The sequence below is a fragment of the Notothenia rossii genome, assembly GCF_949606895.1.
Source record: "Notothenia rossii genome assembly, chromosome: 8".
Classification (NCBI taxonomy): domain Eukaryota; kingdom Metazoa; phylum Chordata; class Actinopteri; order Perciformes; family Nototheniidae; genus Notothenia; species Notothenia rossii.
Genome location: NC_136906.1, coordinates 2,014,616 through 2,027,980, shown reverse-complemented (window position 1 = coordinate 2,027,980; position 13,365 = coordinate 2,014,616).

Sequence of the window (13,365 nt, the reverse complement as noted above, 5' to 3'; positions counted from 1 at the left end):
TGCGTCTTTATCTCTTTGCAACATTGTGATGTAACACAGCTGGCTGCAGCAGATTATCACTCTGCAGCCGTGTGTGTGTGTGTGTGTGTGTGTGTGTGTGCATTTCTACCGTTTGTTGGAGTGTGTGTATGGACTCAGTATTTGACACGCTGCATCGATGACCCAACATCCGAGAGTCTAACCCCGAGGGTGTGTGTGTTCAGATAATCCACACACACACACACACAGAGAGAGAGAGAGACGCACGTATTTACCTCCATCCCGAGAGGAATTACATCCACAGATCAGATTCTAATCAGCAGATATTATGTAAAGCTGAAAACGTGGGCCGTACCTTTTCAAAAATAAAAGCGTGTAATATAATTAACACTTTTTGATTGGTTTTGCTGCAGATTCTCTGATTCAGCATCCATATGAAGTGCAAACATTTATAGAAGGCATGAACGCAGGGAGGTCACATGTACATGGTGAAGGGGGGGGGGGGGGGGTGGGGAAGTAATGAAAGACCCCTGCAGCCATTACGCAATCCTACAGAGAAATAACGTCTCAGCAAAGTCACGTTAAGAGGTCATTGGGCAAAGTCAGAAAATAATCTCCCAGTAAAAAAAACATTTAGTTCGGCAGAATAATGTCCACATGCTAACACCACCTGGAAGAAAGAAGCTAATGTTGGGCTATAAGGAACTACAGCACGGTCACATGACTTCACCTCCGCTAAGCTAAAGGAGGCTAATGTTGGGCTATAAAGGAACTACAGCACGGTCACATGACTTCACCTCCGCTAAGCTAAAGGAGGCTAATGTTGGGCTATAAAGGAACTACAGCACGGTCACATGACTTCACGTCACCACCGCTAAGCTAAAGGAGGCTAATGTTGGGCTATAAAGGAACTACAGCACGGTCACATGACTTCACGTCTCCACCGCTAAGCTAAAGGAGGCTAATGTTGGGCTATAAAGGAACTACAGCACGGTCACATGACCCAAGGTCTAAATGATCTCCACTAAAAGGCAGATTGGACGTTCTTCCTCGGACACAATCAGGAAATGAATGTGAATTATTCAGAGCGTCCTCAGAGACAAACATACATAATGCATCAGACTGAGGATGTGGGCCAAATATGAGCCAAGAGATCATGTGATTAAGGAGTGGCCGTATCGTAAGACATCTCAATAAAGCTTTTCTGTTGACTTCAGGACAGTGGAATGAAGAAATGCCAACATGTGACCCTCCCTCAGTTTATATAATCTAATCTAATCGGAATGCATTTGATCTGTTCTTCCAATATCAATAGTCGTATTTCCCCTCAGATTTAACTGGAGAGGGTCTACACTGCTCTGCTCTGATTCCTACATTCATCCTGGGGAAATTAGGTTTGGTGGCAGTTGCTCCATTTAAAATAAAGAAATACAAGTTAACTGCAGTCAGCGAGAGAAGCCTACCGTACTCAATATTTGCTCGACTGCAGAAAATGAAAATATTTTTTAACCCGTTTCCTGAATTGTGACCTTGTTTTTAACTGAACTTGGCTATAAAATATATTCTATAGTGTTTTATTCGTCTGATATATTTTCTTCTTTTTAATGCCGTTTAATTTCCATTGTGATGTTTAAATTGTTTATTTATACTCTTATGCAATGCCTTGTTATTTATGCTGCCGCAACAAACAAAAAAGTCCCAAATTGGGATCAATAAAGCACTTTCTATCTTAAAATAAAAGTATATAAAAACATATTTGAAACATCATTTCCGTGCAGATAAGCATCTCAACACTGGTGCAACTTGAAAAGCAGGTTCCAAAGTATTTAAAGAGTCCATAAGTCTTTCAGCATCCTGGACATTCCTGCAGAACTGGCAACTGGTATCAAAATTATTTCTGGGTTTTTCAAAGTTCATCATATATAGATTTGGGGGGGGGGGGGGCACATTGTTGCTAAAGACTACAGCAAAGCACTCTGATTACCGACTTCTGCAGAGTAACTGAATTTCAAATATGCAACCGGCACTGTTTCCACTGACGAGAATATACATGTGTCACACAGCTGCAGGCAGTGGGTGTGAGGGTGGGTGGGTGTGAGAGGAGGGGTTAGGGGTTGTGTGTGTGTGTGGGTGTGAGGGGAGGGGTTAGGGGTTGTGTGTTCTTACGAAAGAGTCTCAAAGTGCAAGTAGTAAGCAAAATACTATGTATGGTAATTATTAGCCAAGAACATACTGAGCTGCATGTCAGCACACGGGCATTATAAAACTGTGTGTGTTGATTATGAATTAGCATGAGCCTGTAAACAAGTATCTACAAGGAGACCTGAAAAACTTCAAATATTGAAACGTTTCTTGTTTTCTGATTTAAAAGAAACACAAAATCTATTTCAACTCTTTTGCGAAAGTGGTTAAATTCATAACAAAATTATTGTTGCCGTCTTGACATAACTTTCCAGGTTTATGCATCCATCCAATATGTGTCATTCAAAATGAGTTGATGTTCAATCAACAACAAAAAAAATACATTTAACTTAAAGAAACATTTGGTCCCATCTTTAAAAGAAACACTTATTTGTGCAATAATTTGTCCAAAGAAAAGGCGTAATTAGAAATGAAGACACTCAAAGCGTTAAATGACTGAATAGATGAAGTACTGGAAACATGTCATGCTTTAATCTATCCCCATGCTTGTAACATGTTTCTTCACCTCTGTGTGACTTTGCTACCGTGACCTTGACAAAGTCAGAGCTACCGCTGCTATTAGTGTACCAACACATAATCATCCCTTTCATGAATCAGATAAAACTCTTGTCCTGAGACCGAGGGGAAAGAGATCCGATCTGACCCGAGTATAAAAGATGCTTCTAAAAACACAACAGGGAGGGATTCAGTCCAACATGGCCGCCTCCATGCTGTCCGGGTGGACCAAGCCCCAGATATACTTTTTCCCCATTGACTGTAAATCAGCGGATCATTCTTTTAAAAACTAAATAAACTACCCAGTATGAACACTTTTATAGCTCTTGGTAGAATCATTCGGTCCTTCAAGTTGTAAAATCCACTAAAAGCTGAATTTATTCTCTCTCTCAATTCATTCTACTGAGCTGAGAGCAGGAGATCGGGGCGGGGCTTAATGGCAGGAGGTGGGGCTTAATGGGAAACTCAACTGCGCTCTATGAGCTACATATCGGTACTTCTGCTCTGACAGCAAGGCATGATGGGTAATCTGTGACTATAAAAGTAACAGAACGGTCCAATTACTTCACGTCTCTGCCGCTAAGCTAAAGGTGGCTAATGTTGGGCTATAAAGGAACTACAGCACGGTCACATGACTTCACGTCACCACCGCTAAGCTAAAGGTGGCTAATGTTGGGCTATAAAGGAACTACAGCACGGTCACATGACTTCACCACCGCTAAGCTAAAGGTGGCTAATGTTGGGCTATAAAGGAACTACAGCACGGTCACATGACTTCACCACCGCTAAGCTAAAGGTGGCTAATGTTGGTCTATAAAAGGAACTACAGCACGGTCACATGACTTCACGTCACCACCGCTAAGCTAAAGGAGGCTAATGTTGGGCTATAAAGGAACTAGAGCACGGTCACATGACTTCACGTCACCACCGCTAAGCTAAAGGAGGCTAATGTTGGGCTATAAAGGAACTAGAGCACGGTCACATGACTTCACATCACCACCGCTAAGCTAAAGGAGGCTAATGTTGGGCTATAAAGGAACTACAGCACGGTCACATGACTTCACGTCACCACCGCTAAGCTAAAGGAGGCTAATGTTGGGCTATAAAGGAACTACAGCACGGTCACATGACTTCACGTCACCACCGCTAAGCTAAAGGAGGCTAATGTTGGGCTATAAAGGAACTACAGCACGGTCACATGACTTCACGTCACCACCGCTAAGCTAAAGGAGGCTAATGTTGGGCTATAAAGGAACTACAGCACGGTCACATGACTTCACGTCACCACCGCTAAGCTAAAGGAGGCTAATGTTGGGCTATAAAGGAACTACAGCACGGTCACATGACTTCACGCCACCACCGCTAAGCTAAAGGAGGCTAATGTTGGGCTATAAAGGAACTACAGCACGGTCACATGACTTCACGTCACCACCGCTAAGCTAAAGGAGGCTAATGTTGGGCTATAAAGGAACTACAGCACGGTCACATGACTTCACGTCACCACCGCTAAGCTAAAGGAGGCTAATGTTGGGCTATAAAGGAACTACAGCACGGTCACATGACTTCACGTCACCACCGCTAAGCTAAAGGAGGCTAATGTTGGGCTATAAAGGAACTACAGCACGGTCACATGACTTCACCACCGCTAAGCTAAAGGAGGCTAATGTTGGGCTATAAAGGAACTACAGCACGGTCACATGACTTCACGTCACCACCGCTAAGCTAAAGGAGGCTAATGTTGGGCTATAAAGGAACTACAGCACGGTCACATGACTTCACTTCACCACCGCTAAGCTAAAGGAGGCTAATGTTGGGCTATAAAGGAACTACAGCACGGTCACATGACTTCACCACCGCTAAGCTAAAGGAGGCTAATGTTGGGCTATAAAGGAACTACAGCACGGTCACATGACTTCACGTCACCACCGCTAAGCTAAAGGAGGCTAATGTTGGGCTATAAAGGAACTACAGCACGGTCACATGACTTCACTTCACCACCGCTAAGCTAAAGGAGGCTAATGTTGGGCTATAAAGGAACTACAGCACGATCACATGACTTCACTTCACCACCGCTAAGCTAAAGGAGGCTAATGTTGGGCTATAAAGGAACTACAACACGGTCACATGACTTCACGTCACCACCGCTAAGCTAAAGGAGGCTAATGTTGGGCTATAAAGGAACTACAGCACGGTCACATGACTTCACGTCACCACCGCTAAGCTAAAGGAGGCTAATGTTGGGCTATAAAGGAACTACAGCACGGTCACATGACTTCACGTCACCACCGCTAAGCTAAAGGAGGCTAATGTTGGGCTATAAAGGAACTACAGCACGGTCACATGACTTCACGTCACCACCGCTAAGCTAAAGGAGGCTAATGTTGGGCTATAAAGGAACTACAACACGGTCACATGACTTCACGTCACCACCGCTAAGCTAAAGGAGGCTAATGTTGGGCTATAAAGGAACTACAGCACATATCCAGTTCTTATTATACATCCATGGTGTGCAGAGTAACATGATGAAGGAGCAGATCATGTTATCCTGAACATACAGTCTGACTCCTCGTACACGCATCTATAAATACAGAGCGACTCTCATTACACACAGCCAGCCATGTTTCATTTACAGCGTTAAGATCTGCGTCTCCATTCAGCTCCAGATACACCGAGCAGGGCGAAGGTCCGAGACGGTTTAACTTAAATTCACTTTCTCCTTAAGTAGACGTAGTAAATGTCAAAGTGTTAACCCTTTAGTGAGCAGAACTGTGGCCTCAAGCAGAGGTAAATGACAACATGTTAGAAGTCCCGTTGTAACGAGCGTTAAAACTCCGAAACAGCGCGACCATAACCGGTAAAGGATGCAGTAAAAAATATAAACCTGAAGCATGATAGACCAACCTCTGCAGCTCGAGTCATCAATAACTCGTCAGATAAATGTCTGTCAGGTTATCATGAGGCAATGGAAATGTCCCCTGACGTAGTGCACTAAAAACAACGATTCGAGTGTCATGAGCAAAAATACGCACTTTAAGTTGACCGTGTGCAATTGCCTGAGAAGCTTTCCATCTCAATGCTGGTCAAATTTAAGGAAAAATGTGTTTGGAAAGTACCTTTAAATCCCCCCCTCGTCGCAAACCTTGGGTAAATATATTAAATAACTGCTGTGCGTTCTGTTCCTCAATACAACACACCTGTCTCCGGATCACGAACCAACTCACGTTTCCACCATTCAGTTCCGTTACATTAAGACGGACAGGAAGTACACACTAAAGGGAACAGTAGAAGAAGACAGAACGTTTTTGTTGTACATTGACAAAACGCAACTTCCTGTGCAGCGATCTGTCTCAAAACCTGACAAATTTGATAAGAAATGGGAAAATGGGTTAAAAAACACCTTTAAAAATCACCACTGGTCACAAAGAGCATCAATGAAAACCTATCTAGCTCACAAACTAAACATGCATATTTTAAAAAGTTGTATAAAAAGACTTCTCTGGACAAAGAACCAAAGGAAAAAGCATCAACTCTCCAAGTGTATTCTGGGAGTTGCAGTTTAACACTGGTGGTTTAAGGCCCCGTATGCTAATGCTACTACAATCTGACTTCCCCCCCCCCTTCAAGGTCACGGGGTCACATTCTGCTGATCTGGGAACAGCATCACCGTGAAGCCATTGAACCAAGCGCTAAAACTCCTATAGAGAGACCCTGGCCAGAACTCCCAGTAAAGAAGTCAGTACCCAGTTATCAATACCTCGTCAGAGATTAAGCAACATTTTTAAAGTGAGAGAGATTTGCTAAAAAAATAATAACTTTTGAACTAAAAAAGATTTGCTGATTCACAATTTTTGCCTTAAAATCATTGAAAAACTCAGTTGAAAGTGTTTTTAAGTCCCAAAAAAGATTATGTAGAAATCCATATTTTTTTATAACAGTGACACATCTGCTGTTATTCTGCCGAGAATAATTACTTTCCCCGTGCTTGGAGCACTTATGCAATTCATTTTCTAAAAGTAAATTCAAGTTTTTCCAAGGTCAGTCAAACTTAGTGGTCGTCTCAAACTATTTTTTGCCTTCAAATCATTGAAAGACTCCGTTTACATCGCATGTCACTCAAGGACACAACGACATGCTGACTGCAGTGGGGTTTGAACCTGAGACCCCCTGATCCCAACACCAACGCACTATTCACTGCGCCACACGCCTCACCACATCCTGACGACAAACCAACGTATGAATCTGCTCCGATGAGACCTCGGCCAGAACTCCCAGTAAAGACGGCAGTAAAAAAAAAAATCAGCAGCTAAAAACATGAAATCTCCTAATACTGGGAATTGAAAATAAAAAGTGCTTTAAAAGGTCAGATGGGTTCAGGTAACAGTAAGACAGGAGAAAATGGATGAAAGGAATATAAAAAAGGTTAAAAAGTGTCTTAAGAATTATAATTTCACGGGAAGACTAGGGGTCGAGAGTGGGAGAATCTGGTTCAGGATATTTCCAAATATCTGGAACAAACTCCTAGACTTTAAAATCCAGGCTGAAGACTTTTCTTTCTGCTTTTAATTGAACTCTTCACATCTCACACTAACTTCTATTCATGTACCCGTTATTCATGTTTCTTACTGTCTTTCATTTCTGTTGAGCACTTTGAATTGCCTCGTGTTGAAAAGTGCTCTATAGATAAACTGGCCTTGCTCCAGTTATCAATACGTCGTTGACGCAATCCAAATGTTCCCCGACACCCAATAAAGATCTCACACCTGGAAAACTTATAAAACGGTTGATTCGCCAAATATCCACGCCTTAAACCCAACGAGACTCAACATGCCGTGTTATCTGAAGACTTCACACCCAACAAACACTTATCAACACCCAGCAGCTTCCACCCAAAGAGTTCACTTCAGTCAAATGTAATGAAGAACAAGCAACAACTAACGATCCCTTCATGAGCTGTGGTGATCAGATCAGAGCCCCAGAGTAGTGACCCTGATAATGGGGTTGAAGCTAAAATCACATTTTATTATTTATATATATATATATATATATATATATATATAGTTAAGGTACAAGAAAACCATTTTAGTTGATGCTCAAGGGCACCATGGCAGGGCAGGAGGTGAACTGGGACCTCTCCAAGTAGCAGTCCACACTCCATATTTAGGTCTGGTCGGGGACTTGAACCGGCGACCCTACGGCTCACAGTCCAAGCCCCTACTGACTGAGACCCTGCCGGATAAATAAGTAAAATATTAGAAGTCTCAAGGTAAGAAGTCATCAGAGGCAGGTATATGGGGCTAAACATTATAATACAATACCAAAAATGTAAAAGAAATAGGAAAGAAATGTCATTTAGAGATTGCAATACAATTGATTTTAACCCTAAATATTCCTTTTCAGTCATTAACCAAAAACCATGAATGTCTGTTATTTTATAAAATACATATTTCTTGGCCAATCAGCTCAATTAGAGCTGGTGATTAACACGAGTTTAGGGTCACCTGTTGGTCAAATATTCCTTAACTCTCACTTGGGTTGTTGATAGAAACAGTACTTTGGATTTTCCATATTTTCAAAACGTTCACGTTAACAAAATGTTTGCTACTTGTTGACTTTAATATGGAAGTGTTACGTGTTTGCACTCCTAAATTAACAATTATTTTCACCCTTAATTGATCTGCAGGTTTCCTACTGTATGTTAAATGTAGAAAAACATTGAATGGAAGTCTTTGCACACAACATCATCTCTAAAGTCCATGAGAGTTGGTGATTAACACGTTTTGGGGATCTGTTTGTAAGATATTCCTTTGAGTTGAGTTGTTGATGGGAAACAGTACTCGGGATTTGGAGATTCCATATTTTAAAACCAATTATCAATAAACTGTCATTTGTTGGGTACTTTTTGGAATTTTGAGTTGTTACGTGTTTGCACTCCTAAATTAATTACTTTCACCCTTAATTGATCTGCAGGTTTCCTACTGTATGTTAAACGTAGAGAAAGATGGTGAAACTCATCAAAACCTCCCAGAGACGTTCAATACATGACAAAAACATCTTTGAATGGAAGTCTTTGCATTTACAGAAGATCATCTCTGAATAAATGCACACATGTTCAACTTGGCCAATAAAAAGGGAACATGAATGATAATTTTTGGTGTCTATATACGCTGGGATCCTGAGTCGTGGCTGATCCTGTTGCTGAGTCCTGGATCCTGAGTCCTGGATCCTGAGTCCTGGATCCTGAGTCCTGGACTTTGAGTCGTGGCTGAAACCTGTCTCTGCGGTTCTGCCTGACTCACCATACTACTTCCCTGAAGGCTCCCATAGGATTGTTGACATCTTTGTAGATTCATCTTCTTACTACAGACACATGCATTTCCAAAGATTTGGTCTACCTATGTTGTAAATGTATTATCTCTTGGATTTACACACAGCATCTATTGCACGTCTGTCCGTCCTGGGAGAGGGATCCCTCCTCTGTTGCTCTCCCTGAGGTTTCTCCATGTTCCCTTTAAACTGTGGGGTTTCTCTGGAAGTGTTTCCTTGTACGATGTGAGGGTCTAAGGACAGAGGGTCTAAGGACAGAGGGACAGAGGGTCTAAGGACAGAGGGACAGAGGGTCTAAGGACAGAGGGTCTAAGGACAGCGGGACAGAGGGTCTAAGGACAGAGGGTCAAAGGACAGAGGGTCTAAGGACAGAGGGTCTAAGAACAGAGGGTCAGAGGGTCTAAGGACAGAGGGTCTAAGGACAGAGGGTCTAAGGACAGCGGGACAGAGGGTCTAAGGACAGAGGGTCTAAGGACAGAGGGTGTCGTATTGTCATACTGATATTCTGTACAAACTGTGAAGTCCACTGAGACAAATGTAACATGTGTGATATTGGGCTATATAAATAAACATCGATTGATTGATTGATAGATAGATTTTTCCATATTTTAAAACAATTAATAAACTGATTTATTGTTTTTTCTGTAGGAATTCTTGCACCAAATGTCAGGAACTTGCTCACTTTTAAAATGTGGATTTGGTGTTTGCACTGCTAAATGAAGATGTATCTTCAGTCCTCATTGATCTGCAGGCTTTCTACTATATATCAAATGTATAAAAAAGAGACTGAAACTCATCAAAACCTCACTGAGATATTCAGTTAGTGACAAAAACATCTTTAAATGGAAGTCTTTGCACAAAATCTCTGATCAAATGCAACCAATCCCCCAAAATAGCACTGATCTGTCGACCACTGAGACAGCAGGGTCGTGCTAACGCAATGCATTCTGGGAGAAAGAGATGAAAGTGAGGCAGGCAGATTCCCAGCCTCCATCCATGCGTACGGATGAGAATCAGCCATCACACATCGTTAATCACAAAACCACTCTCCCTTAAAGAGGGGGACCCCGAGTGTTCAAAGCCCCCCGGAAATACGTCCAGTTCAGTTAAAGTTAAAGTTACGACTCGTTATTATCGCCCAAAACATCTACGCCATTTTAGGATCCGGCCATCAAACGCCATTAGACCGGAGCAAGGTCAAATCACACGGGAGTATTTGGGAATGCCGCGCTGAGCGTGCAGATTGTTTGGGAGGGATTAGAAAACTGTCGGGGTTTAGCCAAGAGTTTAGTCACGATTCTGCAAATATGAAACCCATACGATGGACTTGACTCGGTTTAAACGATGCGAACATGAACACAGCAAGAGGGGTTGAGGTGTAGGAAGGGAGAAAGAGAAGAAGTGGTTTAAAACTATTATAAAAAAAAATACAGAAAGATTTATAGAGAAAGATTACAAATATGACAGAATACCCAAATTGAAAGCGGAGAGCTGCAGATTTAAAAAGAGGTAGTGTTTTATAGAAATGTGCAGAATAGAGGGATGAGCAGGATTCAAACGGATCAGATGTTCTCACGTTAAGAGAGTCAGAGGAACTCGGACACATTCACCAAAAATAAGACAAAAATTAAGCAAAAATATACAATAATTGAAGCAAGACTCGACCATAAATGGACGAACTCCTCTAGGTTTGGTGCCATGATGACCTGTTCCCTGCACATTCAATCTAAACGTTTACACCAAAGATTCAACCAAAAAATTGAGTAATATTCGACCAAATTTTGGAGTAAAATTTGAGTAATATTTGAGTAAAATGGCATTAAATTTGAACAAAATGTGAGTAAAATTCGAGCTCTTCCAATGGCTTTTGGGTTATAATTCCACCAATTATAAAACATGCAAACTGTCCCCTACCATTTGTCCAGGTCGGCCTTGATGGCGGCGCAGGCGCTGGGGACGGGGGTCTCGAGGATGGGGGCGGTCTCAGAGTCTGACATCTCGGCTGGTTCTGGGTCTGGTTCTTTGTGATGGGGTTTAGTGATGGTGGTTCTGATCCTGTCCTTACCCTGAGAGAGAGAGAGAGAGGAGGGCGAGTTAGTGAAGAGAGAGGAGAGAGAGGGAGGAGTTAACATGTGACACACAGAGGGGGAGGGACACGTTTAATCACATTAAGGGAGGGGGGCAGTGACCCAGACTGAAGCACAAAAGGGAGGATCATGTACAAAAAGGGGCTTTCTGATTGGACCAGAACCACAACAGGGCTTTTAATGAACGCTTTATTTCAAACTCATTCATTTTAAAGTGCATGTGATGGAGAGGGTGCTGCAGGTGCTGCCCCCTGCTGGCGGCTGAGAGAATTACATCCTCCTTTCTGCACATGGCAGCCATGCTAAGGTCAGGGAGCGCTAACCTGCTGCTGGTTTAGGAGATCAAAAGTAAAAGAGATGTTATTTTATACGTGCTTTTATGACCTGTATTCATATTGCATGTTATTTATAAAAGGGGAATACGGAATGTGGAGAAATCAGTTATTTTAGGAGCGAACTCAAGGTTTTCCAAGGTCAGTCAAACTTAGGAAGGCTGCAAAAGTTTTCCCGTGCGTAAAATAATGAAACGAGGCTCATCAAAGACGTCCCTCAAGACATTTGGTTAAACACCAACATCTCATTTTAGCTAAGGAGAAGTTTCTGTCCAAAAATGTTTCACTATTTTTGCTTTAAATTCATTAAACAAACTCTTAAAAGTGTTTTTACGTCCAAAAACTTGAAAAGAGTCAATTGTTTTGATGAGATTGAGAAATAAACTGATCTCCTGCCGAGAATAAATGCAAAATATTTTTATAAAAATGTATTAATACAATTACGAATTCCTTTGCTAAAAAGTAAACTCAAGGTTTTCCAAGGACAGAACAAGTTGGCATGACTTTAAAAAAATACATTTAAAAAAAGTCATATTTTTCACTATCTTTGCCCTAAAATCATTGAAAACTCAGTTAAAAGTGTTTTTATGTCCAAAAACTAGCACTAATGCAATAACTTTGTAAACTCAATTATTTCCATGGATATTAAAACTTAGTGAGATTTTAAAACATTTCCCTTAAGAATCTCAAACTAATTTTTTTTTTACTATTTCTGCCTTAAAATCACAGAAAGACAGTTTAAAGTTCACATGTCAATAAACGATGCATTTACTCCCCTTTGCAACTCTGCAGAAGAAGAAGATTTCTCATTTAAGGATTTGATTTGATCACCAGAGACATCAGCTGCTAACCTGCCTTCAACACACGTGTGTTCTTCCACACTTTGAGCACTAATGAGATTCATTTGATGAAAGTGAACTCAAGGTTTTCTAAAGTCAGTCAAACTTAGTACCACCTTAAAAGCTTGGCCTAACAATCACTTGGACATATTCCTGCAGGTTGTGTGTGTATATAATCAAACTAATAATGACTCAATAGAACTTTCTAAACACATTTGGTTGAACTTAGAACAACTTCCTTAAACTAGACACAACTCTGAAAACTCAGTGTTTTTACGTCCAAACACGGATCTCTAAAACCACTCATCATGTCACAACTCAAAGTATTCGTCATCCATGGATTTGATATAAGAGTGAGACAGACAGTGGCCTACAGGACCTGCTCTTCCCATGCTTGGAGCACTAATGCAACTCATTTTGTAAAGTAAACTCAAAGTTAGTCCAACTCAGTAGAACCTTTAAAACAGAAACACTTCCTTCAGAGTCTCAAACTACAAATAAATCACACTTCTCAATTTCTGCCTTAAAATCCTTGAAGACTGCAGACACCTTCGACCAGAGACGTCAGCTGCTGATTGGTCTATCAGACATGCTCTTCACATGCTAGGAGCACACATGCTAAAAGTAACACAAGGTTTTCCAAGGTCACACAAACTCAGTACGACTTTAAAAGTTTGCACTAGGGCTACAACTCAAATGACAACCCTAAGATCAAACACAAAGTGAAACAAGGCTCATTAAAGTCACCAAAGATAATTGATTAATGACAACTTAGAGAAACGTCACATTTTAGACACAAGTCTTATTTGTTACACTTTTAACACTTATTAATCCACTCATCATGTCAGGGCTGCACAACTAAAAGCATTTCGTTAATGTGTTGGATTCTTTTATAGCAGTGACACACGTGTTGCTAATCTGCCAACAATAAATGCTAAATTAAATACCGTTTTAATGCAACTTTAATTCGCCTCATTTCACCAGGTTTGTTTGCAGAAGTGTTGCACCTCTTGTCCTTCTAATACATCATTTAAAGCCTGCTTCAGTGTTCCTCTCACAGATGTAATTAATGGGATTACTGCACCATCACTACGGCACATGAGAGTA